The sequence below is a fragment of the Triturus cristatus genome, chromosome 8 (genome assembly GCF_964204655.1).
Source record: "Triturus cristatus chromosome 8, aTriCri1.1, whole genome shotgun sequence".
In the NCBI taxonomy this organism is placed as follows: domain Eukaryota; kingdom Metazoa; phylum Chordata; class Amphibia; order Caudata; family Salamandridae; genus Triturus; species Triturus cristatus.
Window position 1 is genome coordinate 365,450,495 of NC_140591.1, and position 14,006 is coordinate 365,464,500.

Here is a 14,006-nt window from a genome sequence, read left to right on the forward strand (position 1 = left end):
ACCAATTCTGGGGACAGCTCCTCTCCCACTCGAATTGAACCTGGATGGCTAGGAAGACAAAAGGGATGCAGGCTTTGGTATGAGATATATCTGCCAGTGACATGGTTGGCATCATTGCAAGATATGCAAGGGGCTGGACATAGCCGTCAGGCCATCCTGTCAATGAATGGACAACCTCTCTCCACACCCAAGGCGTTTGCCTCAGTTCATGCTTCAGCAAGGAGCGATTCAGTGACACTTGAAAGCTCATGCAAATGGGCTTCTAGAGACTTTAAGCAGGTTAAATGTGGCTTTTTAAAAGAACTGTTTGTGAAAGTTTTGTTGCAAATCTGACATGGAATTGTAATAAATATTTTAAAAAGTCTATTAATGAACTTTTTAACTGGTTCTAGGAGAGATAACTTTATCAACTTTAATAATGTATGTCAGTGCTTTCCTGTGGAACAGCTAGCCCTGCTACAGTGTTGTTTTTAGGCAATTATATCTGTAAGGAAATGTTTTATATTGAACTTTTAAATGTCCTACTGTTATATACTATGCACCCTTCCTTATGGGCGTTTAAAACGTACCTAGGTGTGACCTATTAATATATAAAAGGAGGGCTTAGGCCTTTCAAAAGGAGTTATTTCAATAGTTCAAATTTGCAGTTTAAACCTGCATAGCCAGGTCACCAGTGGCAGGTCTGCAGTCATGTTTTCCGTTGTCACTTAGTGGGGCACAATACATGCTGCAGGTCCACTACTGACATTTAATTTACAGACTATGGGTACTTTTATACCATAGACTAAGGACTTGTGGGTAAATAAAATATGCCTATTAGGAAAGTAGCTAATTTTGAAATGTTTTAGGAGTCAGAGAGCATGCATTTGGCTCCGAGTTAGTGGAGCCCCAGTGTACAGAGTCAAAAACAGCAGCACCAGTATAAAACCAATGGGGTGATCATGAAAAAAGAGGTATTTTCCTACGCAGCACAATTGTGCTTTGGGTGAATACTACTCCATAAAACAAATCACAGGGATTTACCAGGAGGATGCCTATAAATGTGTGACTGGCTTAGTTTTTTTTAGGTATACCCTCCGAAACATTTGTGATTTATAAAAAAAATTAAAGCAAGAAGAAATTGTTAAATGTTCTTTAATTGTTTTAGTGAACTGGACCCATTTATCTAGCTATTTTTGTAGAGGTGTGTTAGAGGTTTAGGAACCATGCTTTTCTTCATAAGTGAAGGCCTTGCTACAGGATCTTTACTTGAGGTTTTAGGAATCCAAGATGTGGGGTTCAGATGCTCTTTCTCTACAGTTGTCAGAGAAATTCTTGCAAGTTTCACTCTTCTTTCCCCTAATACGTGAGGTTCTGAGATAATCAGGGACAAGGCCATGATACTTCAAAAGTAAACATGCAGAGGACTGATTCTGTTATTCTGCTAGTATAAGCCTCTTTGGAGGTTGACAATTCAGGCCTTCAGTAACATTGCCTCTCGACAGAGCCGCCTCATCTGCTTTTGAATCTCCAATATAGAATAATGCATGGTGTGCTCATGCAAGTGATTACCTTCGGCATGTCTGCCTTCAAGTGAAGAGGTTCAGGGCTCTAGGATAAGATGCAGACCCAGACTTTCAAAAAAGTCAAGTTATGCAGCACAGCAGCAATAACCGCGGTGCTGCGCTGCATTACAGGCGCTGCATTACATCCGAAGAGCGACTACAGGAGGAAGGTCCTTCTCCTACCTGGCCGCCAAGACCTGGAACTCCCTCCCGACCGACCTGCGCCTGACCCAAGACCACCTCTCCTTCAGGAAGAAGCTGAAGACATGGCTGTTCGAGCAGTAGCGGCACCCCCCCCACCCCCAGCGCCTTGAGACCCTACGGGTATGTAGTGCGCTCTATAAATGTCACTGATTGACAGGGACGGAGCAGGAGAGCGCCATATTTCCCTAGCGCCGTCGCAGATTTTAGCTGCCGTGCACCAGGCACACACCTTAGCGTCATAGAGCTAGGGTGGGTGCCCGAGTCTACCATAGGTTTTGTACAGGAAGGATACTATTGTTTGTAGATAGGGTTTTGCGGCAAAAGGCAGGGTTATTAGCCTGGGAATGTCCTTTTACCACCCATGTAATGCCCCCTTGGCACAAATTAACACAAAGCATTGCTTCGTTCTGCTTCAGGGTTTCCTTCCAGTGCAAAACAATTTTGCACTGGAATGTAAATTAGGCTAAAACATTTTGTGCTGGTTAGCATCACTTTTGTGATGCTGACCCACTAAGAAATGTTTTTAAATCTACCCATCTAATGGCAGTCATAAAGGACATTATATCTGTGTTTGGAACAAGTTCACAGGTTTTTCAGCAGCTTTGGTTGGTTTGGCAGGTAAAAAACCCAGGTCTATTTCTGTATGCCTCACTTTGTAAATAGTGGCATTAGAAAGATAGACTTGGTGACCCAGATTACCTGCTATTAATTCTCATTACCTTTAAGCAAACCGGGCCTTTTAAGGACATAGTCATAAATTACTTGCACGGTCACATTTCCTGATGAAGTAAAACTAGGTAGTAAGTGGACCCTGATAAAGACATAGAAGACCAGCAATAGACTAGAAAGCCAGCTGGTGTAAATGTTATGGAACTTAAATCTTCTCTAAGTGTATGCTACTGTTTTTCAAGTACAACATCCATTTTTCTGTGACATTTAAATATGCAAACCAGACCAGAAGATGTCCATACGTGTTCCCATCTCATGGATATTTCTTTAGGTACTTTTCCTCTAATTTCACCAGCATTTTCCTTCTTATTTCCTTGATTTTGCCTTCAGCATGGCATTCCTCAAATAATTAAAAAAGAAGCAAAATATTCAGCGAGCAGTTTTTCGGATTCTGAGTCAGTTGGAAATGGTTTATCTTCTTTGACAATTGGAAAATCAATTCCTCTTTCTGTTTTTCTTTCTCAATTTATGTATTAGCCTGAGCTGATTTAATTTCTGTTGATCTGGGTGCATTTCTGTGGATTTCTAGAACTGGGAGGACACCAATTTACTGAAGCTTAGTGTAGATAAGACTGATGAGTTGATTATAAGATGTAACACCATGATCTGGGGATTATCCTTTTGGCACGCTGAGATGGGCATGTGTTCAACAGTTTTTACCCTAGTAAAGTCTAAAACCTTTATAACGTGGCGTGGCCAAGATGGCGGTAGAGTAGCTGTGACTCTCTGGAGCTCCGCTCGCCATAAAGCTGTTATCTGAGCATTCTGGGACCCCCATACTGGCTCAAAGAAACACGTACCTTAGCTAGTGACGGGGCGGAGGCAGGCGACGGCTGTGCGATCGTGGTAACCGCGAGGTGCCAGAGAGACGCAACAGCCCACCTGCAGCAGCATCAGAGCCCCATCGGACATCCTGAGGGGGTAGAAGCGGTAGAGAGCCAGCTGGCGGCTGCTGCAACCCCAGGCCTTAAGCCGCAGAAGACGTGGCCTTGTGGTATGGTGAGATTGGGCCGCATGGGAGAAGGGGAGGACCGAGCCGGCTAGAAGACTGTGCCCATACCAGCGGAGTAGGACAGTGGAGCCGCGAGCAGTGGGCCCGCACCAGAAACCTCGCGCTGTACAGTAAGGTGGCTGAGGCGATGGGAGGGGACACAACCGACCCTGACAGCACAGAGGATTCCGGGCCACAGGAGCACTGGGCCCAGTACTTTAGAAACCTGCACTTCTGAGAAGGAGTACATGGGAGGCCGGGCGGGGGTAATGTGAGGTGGCCCCCCTATGCAGGTCCCACAAAAAAATTGTGACGGAGCAGCGGCCGCCTGTGGGCCTGGCTATAGCTTCTTTGGGAGGGGCGGACTGCCCCCCTCCGGGCTAGAGTGAACCGGATTCTGCAACAACCGACCTGGATTGAGGAGGAAGGCGGTTGAGCTACGTCCATACTGGGGGCAGCGGGCCGGACTGGCAACGCGGGGCCAGGGTTGGTAGCCAGCCCCTGGGAAGGGTCTGCCATCGACCGGAGGACCAGGAGGAATTAAGCAGAGACCTCAACCCTGTTGTGGCGCAACATAGACTTGGCAGGAGTGAGCCAGACAAGAGTTGGCCTGGGAGGGTCCTAGATGCAGACACATTTATTAAAAGCTTACTGAAAGCGCCTCCGCTCTAGTTGGTTCGGCAGATAATACTTCTTATCCATAGTGGGGAAATTAGGCTGGTGTAGCAGTTCTCTTCTCCACACACTTTTCGGGCACAATCTTGGGGGTGCACACGGAGGTGTCTGGCAGAGTACTAGCATTGAGAATAGCAGTGGGGAATTGCACATACACGATTGCATCCATATATGGCCCCAATGACCATCAAGAACTCTTTCTTAGAGACACATTGAACACAGTCTTAGAGTCACCATATAAGAATGTAATTCTGGAGGGAGATTTCAACGTATTCCCAGGCGCACAGTTAGATAGATCCGCGTAACCAATGGGACACTCCGGAGCACTATCAGACTCCATGTTACAAAGGCTGAGGGAACTGGGGTTGATAGGTATCTGAAGACGCCATTATCCCAACGATAGGTGGTTTACGTTGTTCTCGGTGGCCCATCAAACCTATGCACCCATAGATCTGTTTTTAACTTCCCCACGGGTCACAAGGGATACCCGAGAAGTCGAGATTGGGACCGCTGCATTCTCAGATCACTCTCCGATCTCACTGGTGCTGCAACTCGAGAGTGGCCCCCCGAGGCAGAGATAATGGAGGCTAAATCATAAACTGCTCACCTATGAGGCTAATGTTAAAGATATACGGGTGTATCTCACTAAAAGTGATGAAATGCTACTGTCCTAAAAGACAAAATCAGTGTGTGTAAACAAGGGAGGCAAAAGAAATCTTTTCTTTTAAAGACGAGAACCCTCACTCACCCGAGGGTGACATGCTTCATCATTGGGTCCCCTCTTGCACACTGCAACCGCAAAGTATACAGTGTGGGCTACAACTCTCAAAAAAGAATACGAGAGGAGCGTGAGGTGTTTTAATGGGGATACCAAAGTTGGCAGGGGGAGTAAGGGGCAGAGTGTGAATTTGAACAAAATGTGAGTAAATAAAACTAGCTACAGGGTAACAAATTCAAATTTAATAATAGTTCCCATCAGCTAGAGTTAAAATGAGGTGATCTAGGATTGAAATAATATCCTAGTTATTGGTGGTCGACATGTTTCTGCCAGATGACTACTTGTTCGCGGCATTCATCAGGACCTCTCAATATTATCACTCTGCTCGTATAACCAAAATAAATAAATTACAGACCATACTCATTGGTAAGGTGTAAATGACAAAAGGACCAGCTGCAGTCCGGTCCAGTGTCTCTAGGGGTAATGTAAGTTTACCTCTACCTTTCGAAGAATGATGCTACAGAGCACAGATTACTTCAGTTAATCCGTGTCGTCCTATTCAGAGCACCAACCGAAGGTTAACATGGATTAACTGATTAACTGAAGTAATCTGTGCTCTGTAGCATCATTCTTCGAAAGGTAGAGGTAAACTTACATTACCCCTAGAGACACTGGACCGGACTGCAGCTGGTCCTTTTGTCATTTACACCTTACCAATGAGTATGGTCTGTAATTTATTTATTTTGGTTATACGAGCAGAGTGATAATATTGAGAGGTCCTGATGAATGCCGCGAACAAGTAGTCATCTGGCAGAAACATGTCGACCACCAATAACTAGGATATTATTTCAATCCTAGATCACCTCATTTTAACTCTAGCTGATGGGAACTATTATTAAATTTGAATTTGTTACCCTGTAGCTAGTTTTATTTACTCACATTTTGTTCAAATTCACACTCTGCCCCTTACTCCCCCTGCCAACTTTGGTATCCCCATTAAAACACCTCACGTGGAGGATCAAGAACTGGGCCTAAGAGGGGAGGAGCCAAGATGGCGACCGGGACGGCAGCGTAGACTCCCGGCTCCGTGAACCTCCGCATCCCGCACGGATATCCTGCACGAGATCCTCAACCTGTGCTACGCGGTCATGTTTCTGAAGGAGAGTGGCCCCCGACTGAGTGACTCCGAGGTTTCTGGCTGCGGTACCGCCGGAGAAATGAGCATCTGAACTTTGCGGCCTGTGCGGCCCCGGGGCCGGGACCTCGAGTGGACGCCGTGGCCGGGTGGCAGGTCAACAACAGCGGTCTGTTGTGACTGGGTGGAGTCGGTCCACCGGAGCGGTGCCAAACTCGGCCTACATTTCGTCGTGGTCGTTTCTATTATCAAGCGTAGCGGACCGGGTGCATGCCCGGGGGTGCAGCTCTCAGATCCTCCGGTGGCTGACCCTGCCTTTGATAGTGAGCTGCCCGGCCGCCGCCCGTATCCTGCCCGGATCATTGCGGGCCGCCCCCGGATTTCTACGGGAGCCGGTCCGTGGTGGGGACGACTGTTGCCCGTGACCACGCAACGGATAATTTTTGCCTGCCCCCGGAACCAGGTCGCCGGCGACGTGGACATCGAGACGCTTGTCCCGGGGTCCCGGCCCCGGTGAGGGTCGGGCATACTTGGCGGCCATCTTGTTGCGATGAAGCCTACCATCCTGTCCGCTGGGTCGCAGCGGGCTTGTGAAAGTGCGACTTTTGGGAGTGTGGCGGCGCGATCCCAGAGAGCTGTGCTGGGGTACGGCGACCTCCTCGAGGCCCTTGGTGCTCTTCACTCCTCCTTGATCCATGGTGTCGGGGTCTTGGGGAGTAAGCTCAACGGTGTGGCGTCGGCGTTGGAGCAATGGCGACCCGCCTGTCCGCACGTACACAGGGACTACTCACACTGCGCACAGGAGGAAACTTTGGCGGCCACCCCTGAGGTTAGTGCACAGCTGGACACTCCGGCCAGTATGCTACAGTGTGTTCGTCCAGTTGAGGGCCTGATCTGTCCCGGAGGCGCTGGCCCTGAGTGGGATGTGGTAGCCTCGTCCCGTACGTGCCCTCCTGCGACCCAAGGACAACTCCAGCAACTATTGTCTGCTTTGGCTGCTTCTGCCTTCCTGGACCTTGAGTGCAGTGCATATCCTGGGGCAGCACTGGGAAGCCTGTTTCTCCACGCTGCGGACTGTGTTGATGCTCAGAGACTTCCATCCCACCTGTATGCGTCGCTTCTCGGACGTTTTTGGACAATCCTCTCCCTTGGAACATCGGATATGGTGCTGGGTCGAGGGGTAGGCATGGGCAGAATTCCAAAGAGTGGTCAGGGATAAGGCTGATCCTTCAGGGGTGGTCATCTAGTGGACGGGCGGGCTTAGGGGTTGCGTGCTCTCCTGGCATAGCTAACAGCATAATAGGTGCATAATGCTCCCCATCTTTCTTTGAGAAGATCGATTTTGTGCTGTTTATTGTTCACCTTGGGGGAAACTTGCCGTGCGGGAGGGAGAAGCCGGGGGTATGTTTTGAAGGCCCTCCTCCAGTTTATTAATACCCTCTCTACCCCCCCGTCTGGTGGGGTTCTTTTCCTACTTCTTTTTCCCTATTCTTCTATATTTCGGGTCTGGTTCCAGGGCGACAGGCACACTGCTGGGGGGGGGGCCGTACTCATCTGCAGAGGTGCAGGGTGGGGGGTTGGGGGAGGGGATTCTTTAGTCTTTTTTCTCTTTTTCCATGGCCTCCTTTTTCTTCTCTGTTTCTTTTTGTTTTTCTTTTTCTGGGATCAGCGTGATACACTTCCTTTGCTATGACTCGCTGCCGCTCCATGTGTACCACAATTTCCGGGGTGCTTTCCGGGAGTTCTGGCGGGGGACTGCAGGCGCCACTGCTTACGATATTCTTCCCCATCCTGATGTTCTTGTGTTTGCGCCATTGACCTAACAGATTGCTGTAAATCGTTTCTGTCTATTACTCTGCATAACTGTAATTGCTGTTTGAAAATTGTCTGGCACCTGATCCTTCTGCCTTGTTTTATCATAAAATGAAAACCTTTTTCTCCTGGTGCCCTACCTACGCTGTTCACAATATTAGCATTACGATTCTCCTCCCCGAAGTGCTGCCGTGTTTACATTTGCCTGTTTTTGCTCTGATTGCTTAGCGGCCGGCCCCGGGGGGTTGTAGGCCCATACCTGTTCGTGATTGAACTGTCAATAAAGGTTTTAAAAAAAAAAACAAAAAAAAAAAAAAAAAACACCTCACGCTCCTCTCGTATTCTTTTTTGAGAGTTGTAGCCCACACTGTATACCTTGCGGTTGCAGTGTGCAAGAGGGGACCCAATGATGAAGCATGTCACCCTCGGGTGAGTGAGGGTTCTTGTCTTTAAAAGAAAAGATTTCTTTTGCCTCCCTTGTTTACACACACTGATTTTGTCTTTTAGGACAGTAGCATTTCATCACTTTTAGTGAGATACATTCATTTGGAGTTAGTGATGCTTGATGCTTTGTTTTACTCCACCATTTGAACCCCTTAGTGTGATACAAAGATATACGGGTAACAATACAGATATACTTGGAGATCTATGACGATGGATTGACATTGGTCTCCCTACTCTGGGACACATTCAAGGCCGTCATTCGAGGGCGCTTTTTTAGCAATCGCTGCCGGCCTGAATAGAGATAGGAGAGGAAAGCGGAAATCCTTGAAATCACAGCTCAATGAGTTGGAAGGGGTGCACCGTCGTATAGGCGCAGACCTGATTAGAAGACAACTCAATGCTGCTCGACAGCAGCTAAAAGCGTTGGACTACTACCGAGCAGAGTACTCTCTCCTGCGCACTAAGCAGTGCTATTACACAGGAGGAAACAAGACTGGGAGGCTTCTGGCAAATTTACTGCGCACCCATACTAATGCATGTCAAATTGCGGGGATTAGAGACCCACTGGGTGAGACCCTTCAGAGGGATTCTGACATAGCTACAGCTTTTGAGACTTTTTGCACTGATCTATATTCGTCAGATAGACTAGAACCTGAAACCAAGGTGGCCTATGTGCAGGAGGCGCCAGTGTCTTTCTTTCCCCCAATGGACGCGTCCTCATTGGACACTGATGTATACTTGGACGAGGTTTTCCTGGCCATCCGAGATCTCACCTCAGGGAAGGCCCCAGGGTAGGACGGGTTCTCTACTGATTTTTATAAGACCTTTGCCCATGATCTGGCCCCGCTGTTGGTCCGCCTCTTTTATTCCTTTAGCGACATTGGAGCCCTAACGCCAACCATGAACATGGCGGAAGTTGTCATGATACCAAAGCCAGGCAAGGACCCGCTGGACTGTGCATCATACCGCCCCATATCCCTACTCAATGTCGATTTGAAAATCATTACATGTATATTAGCGGCTAGGCTGGCACCTCATATGCAGGGACTGGTGGACCCGGACCAGTCCTGATTTATTCTGGAGCGTAGTTGTAGTGAAGGGACACAGCAGATGTGTCATCTTCTGGACAAGGCCCAACACACTCAGCAACTGGCGCTGCTACTCTCGATGGACGCTGAGAAGGCTTTCAACCGGGTCCACTGGCCATAACTGAAACAGGTAGTAGGCAGATTTGGGGTTGGCAACCGTTTTATGGGATGGGTGATGGGTCTCTAGACCCTTTCATCTAGGGAGAGGGACACAGCAGGGATGCCCTCTATCATCCCGGCACTTTACTCTCTACATGGAGCCGTTTGCAGAGAGAATTTGCCAAAACCTGGACATATCAGGGATTAGAATGGGAGACAGAGAACATAAAATATCACTTTACGCGGATGCCGTGGTACTCTTCCTTATGGAACCAATGACATTTCTGCCCCCCCTGTTGGGTGAGAGTGAAACCTTTAGCCGGGCTTCGGGCTTTAAGATTAATATACAAAAAACGCAGGCCCTGAGCTTGACGCTCCCTAAGAATGTGCAGCAAAAGCTTGAGACACAGTTCCCTTTTAAATGGGCTCCCGAGAGCATCCCATATCTAGGACTACAGTTATTCCACATGCTCGACAAGATTGCACATGTAAATTACTCAACACTTTTAACCGAGATCAGAGGGGACCATTTGAACTGGAGGTGCCACACCTTGCCATGGTTGGGTAGGCTAGCGGCCATTAAAATGTCCATCATGCCACGTATTTTATACATAATGCAGACACTTCTGCCTCTGCCCCCACCTAGGCTACTTTCACAGCAACATCATCTTATAGGGAAATATTTATGGGGAGGGAAGAGAGCACAGATGGCACGACACCTGACATATCTGCGACAGGATGATGGGGGGCTTGGCGTTCCCCATCTGGAGCACTACTTCCAGGCGGCACAACTACGGTATATGACCGAATGGTATAAGCTGGAGTCAGAGAAGCAGTGGTGCTCTATCGACTGCTCAATTGCGGGTATCCTCATCTGGAAAGTACCTTGGCTCCCAAAGCGACACCACCCACCGGGAGTATATGTGTCCCCGGTCCTGCGCTCTACACTTGGAGTGTGGGATAGAGGGCAGGAAGAGTGTGGCCTCTCAACCTCCATGTCCCAGCAACCCGGATTTCCCCCCGGCAAAATCGGGGACCAGTTATGTTTGCTGGCAAGAGGCTAACCGAAAAAGAATCGTGGATCTATTAGACAAGAAAAGGGGGTGATGGAGTTTGCCATCCTGGTCTCACACTTCGGGGTTCCCCAAAATGCGTATTGGCAATATCTCGCACTTCGCCACTGGGTGACCCAGCCACAGGTGCACCCTCATGCTAGTTCCTGCTAACTAAGTTTGAATGGTGGTTTATTACCCTAACTTCTGATAAGTGCCTGTTGTCGGATATATATGCTTTCCAGAATACTCCCAGACAGTACAATAAGTACCCTGCTCAGCATCGGTGGGAGTCTGAACTTGAGCGAAAATTCTCCCCTAAGGAGAGGCATGACATCATACATAGAGTCAGAGCTTCCTCCTGCAGTACTGTGGGAAAGGAAATGTTTTTAAAATAGCGCACTACTGGCACTACACCCCTGCTAGGGTTGCGCGATGGAGACCGGGAGGGAGCGGCCTATGTTGGTGTAGATGTGGGATGCTAGGCACCCTTTCACATATTCTCTGGTATTGCCCTAAAATTATGACATTCAGGGACTCGATCGTACACGACATAGATAACATATATGGCACAGACATTTCCAGATTCACCAGCTATATATTGTTAGGGCTCCCAAATGCCATCACATATCCCCTTAAGTCCTGCCAGGGGACAGCAATCACCCAAGCGCTAGGGGCGGCCAAACAGGCGTTGTTATCCAGATGGGGTTCAGAAGAGGCACCGACTCGGCTGGATTGGTTGTACAGATTATGGGAGACGCTGGGTATGGAAAAGATAAAAGCAGGCCTCACACACTCCCTCCCCAAATTTGGCAAAACCTGGTGCACCACCAAAGAATTTCTCTCCACTGAATTCTTGGAGCTTAAATGCCCGAGATACCTACGAGTACTAAGACTTACGGAAGCTGCTCCACCCGTGGACAACTAAAAACTTCAGGATTGAGAACCCCCATGGTGGCTACTGCAGACTGCACCTTGACACTGCCTCCTCTCCCTGGACCGCTCAGGCTCATCTCTCTCCCTTTTTTTTTCTATTCTCTTCTTAGTTTGTGTTGATTATTGTTTCGTTCCCCACCGGCCATTGGATGTAGGTGGTGGCTACTGCTTTCTTTGCTATTTGAAAATAATAAAAAGATTTAAACCATAAAACCTTTTTAACTAATACATGGTTCAACCTGGAACCTCATGTTAAGGCAGTAGCTCCTCCCTGTGTTTTTTCAGATGTGAGTACTTAAAAATGTGCCCCTATCCTGCCAAGAAAATTTAACGATCAGTAGTGATTTGCATTCATCAGTAGCCATTACCACACACTTGTCTGTATACCACTTCTTGTCTTATCGTGGCGGAGGTGTTCTTCTAACTCTATAGATATTATATTGTTGATATATAGCCAACAATACATCCAACCTGCTTCTACAACTGACTAGCATTGATTGACTTTGATATCAATGGTGTAAGTGCTACTTAGTGCTACTATAGTATGGATGAAATTTTATTCTATCATAGTCTACTTGGTCCTGGTGTGAATTTCTGTGACAGTAAGGTATTACATTATTTGGGAAATTGATATCGACTATTGGCAGCCATTTCATTAATATACCCTGAAGAAGTCCATATTTTCATGGCCAAAATGTGTTGGCTGTGAAGGATTTTTTATTTTACTACAATATAATAAACTTTAAAGAACTAAGCCCTAAGACTGCACTTTGACTACGTGTTTGATTACAAAACGTATCGAAATGTAAGAATTAATTACCTACCAAGATTTTTTATTGTGCTGTATTATTGTGCTGATCTAGCCTTTTCGTACATGGAGACCTTCTGATGACTGGGGCTCAAAATTGAAATAATTTCACTATCTTACATTTGAGCTCGCAGAATAAAGTGGGGAATAATGATAAACTGCGGTGTATAACCCACAGCTCCTAATTTCTGTAAAGTTACTGAATGAAGTCTTTTTGCCTCTAAAAGACTGGATTTGTGGTCTCCTATTACCATTTATTTAGATGCATGTGCTAGTCGTTCTTTTCAATTACATCCATCTCAACAGGAAGTCTCAAAACCCCCTTAAATAACCCCAATTGTTCCTAATTCATTTACGTTTCAAATATTCTGTATTATTGTTTTTGATGTTTTATTACTTTTAATTTTCTAATCAACCTGATTCATTCATAACAATGTGGATTTTCTCTTGTATTACTTATATGTATTATGTTGTAATATGTTGTGACACTCTCTATTTCTTGTCAATAAAATCTTTTTTGAACTGAAAAAAGACGTTTTGCCTCATGGGGTTGGGAATGCCCTACACATAGGGCCTCCCAAAACCCTTCCATGTCTGCAGGAGATGCTCCGAATTATGTCAGCCAAACTGTTATCAGGCCTCACAAGTTTAACCCTTTTGTGTCTCATATACAAAGATTTTACTGGCTCCTAGTATGGTGCTTGTTGAACTGAAGACCTTTTGTTTTGTTCTTCAGGTGTAAGAGTGAGAGCTTTCTCCGTTTCTTTATGGTTTGTGGGCTGCATACTGCTCAGTTCATTCTGTGGGATGCAAACTCTATGAGCTAGGGGAGGGATATTTGGCAAAACAAGATTTTTCCAAGAATTGCCATGGTTTCCAAAGGGGAAATGTTCCCAAACACAGTCATAAAGCCTATGCTGCAAGCTAGCATTTGTGCTTATATCAAAACTTTAAATATCAATTGCTGTAATCCAAAGCATTTCTACTAACTACTATACAAAATGCGTACACAAGTCATACAATCATTTATTTTGAGTATGCCTAAATTCATAGAGCATGTCTTGGCTTGTGTAAAATGTGTTTTACACATGTGCACTTACTTTCTTTTAAACATTTATCAAAAAGAGTTACACAAAAAATGTAATCTGCATGAGTCAATCCCAGCTTCTGAATCATAATATCAGGATCTGCAGATATTTCTGCCTGAAGATTTAACTATGTACTAAAAAGTCCCTCATCACTGTGGGTTCAGAGCAGTAATAAATTAGAGCATTCCTGGTTTAAGATAATGTAAACCTTCGAAGTCATAACCTTGTATGTAATTATATATCTTCCCGATGTGTGTTTCCCCCCAAACACAATTTAGAAATTTAGTCCAAAAATGTGATGGAACAAGTGTGGTGAAGCTTCCCAAATACCACAATTCTTTTCTAGAAACGTTGCATCGAGCATTTCTCTGCATGGAAAAGTTTTACTTTTGGAGGAAAAAAATGCAAAATAAGGTTTAACGTGCTCATAAACATTTCCTCAGGACTTTTTCTTATGTATAAACGACCTTTCATATAAACTTCGGGTGTAAGAGCAGTAAAAGATCAGCGTGAGAACTTGGAGCCCCATGAAGTGAAAGACAGGACGCAATAAGTGGTTGTGCATTGTGCACTAATATATATTTTATGACCTGTCTCGGATTTTATTCAGAGACATATGTACTATCAGGTTGCATCGCAAAATCTCCAGGTGCTGGGGGTCGCAGAATGACCTGCTGATGAAT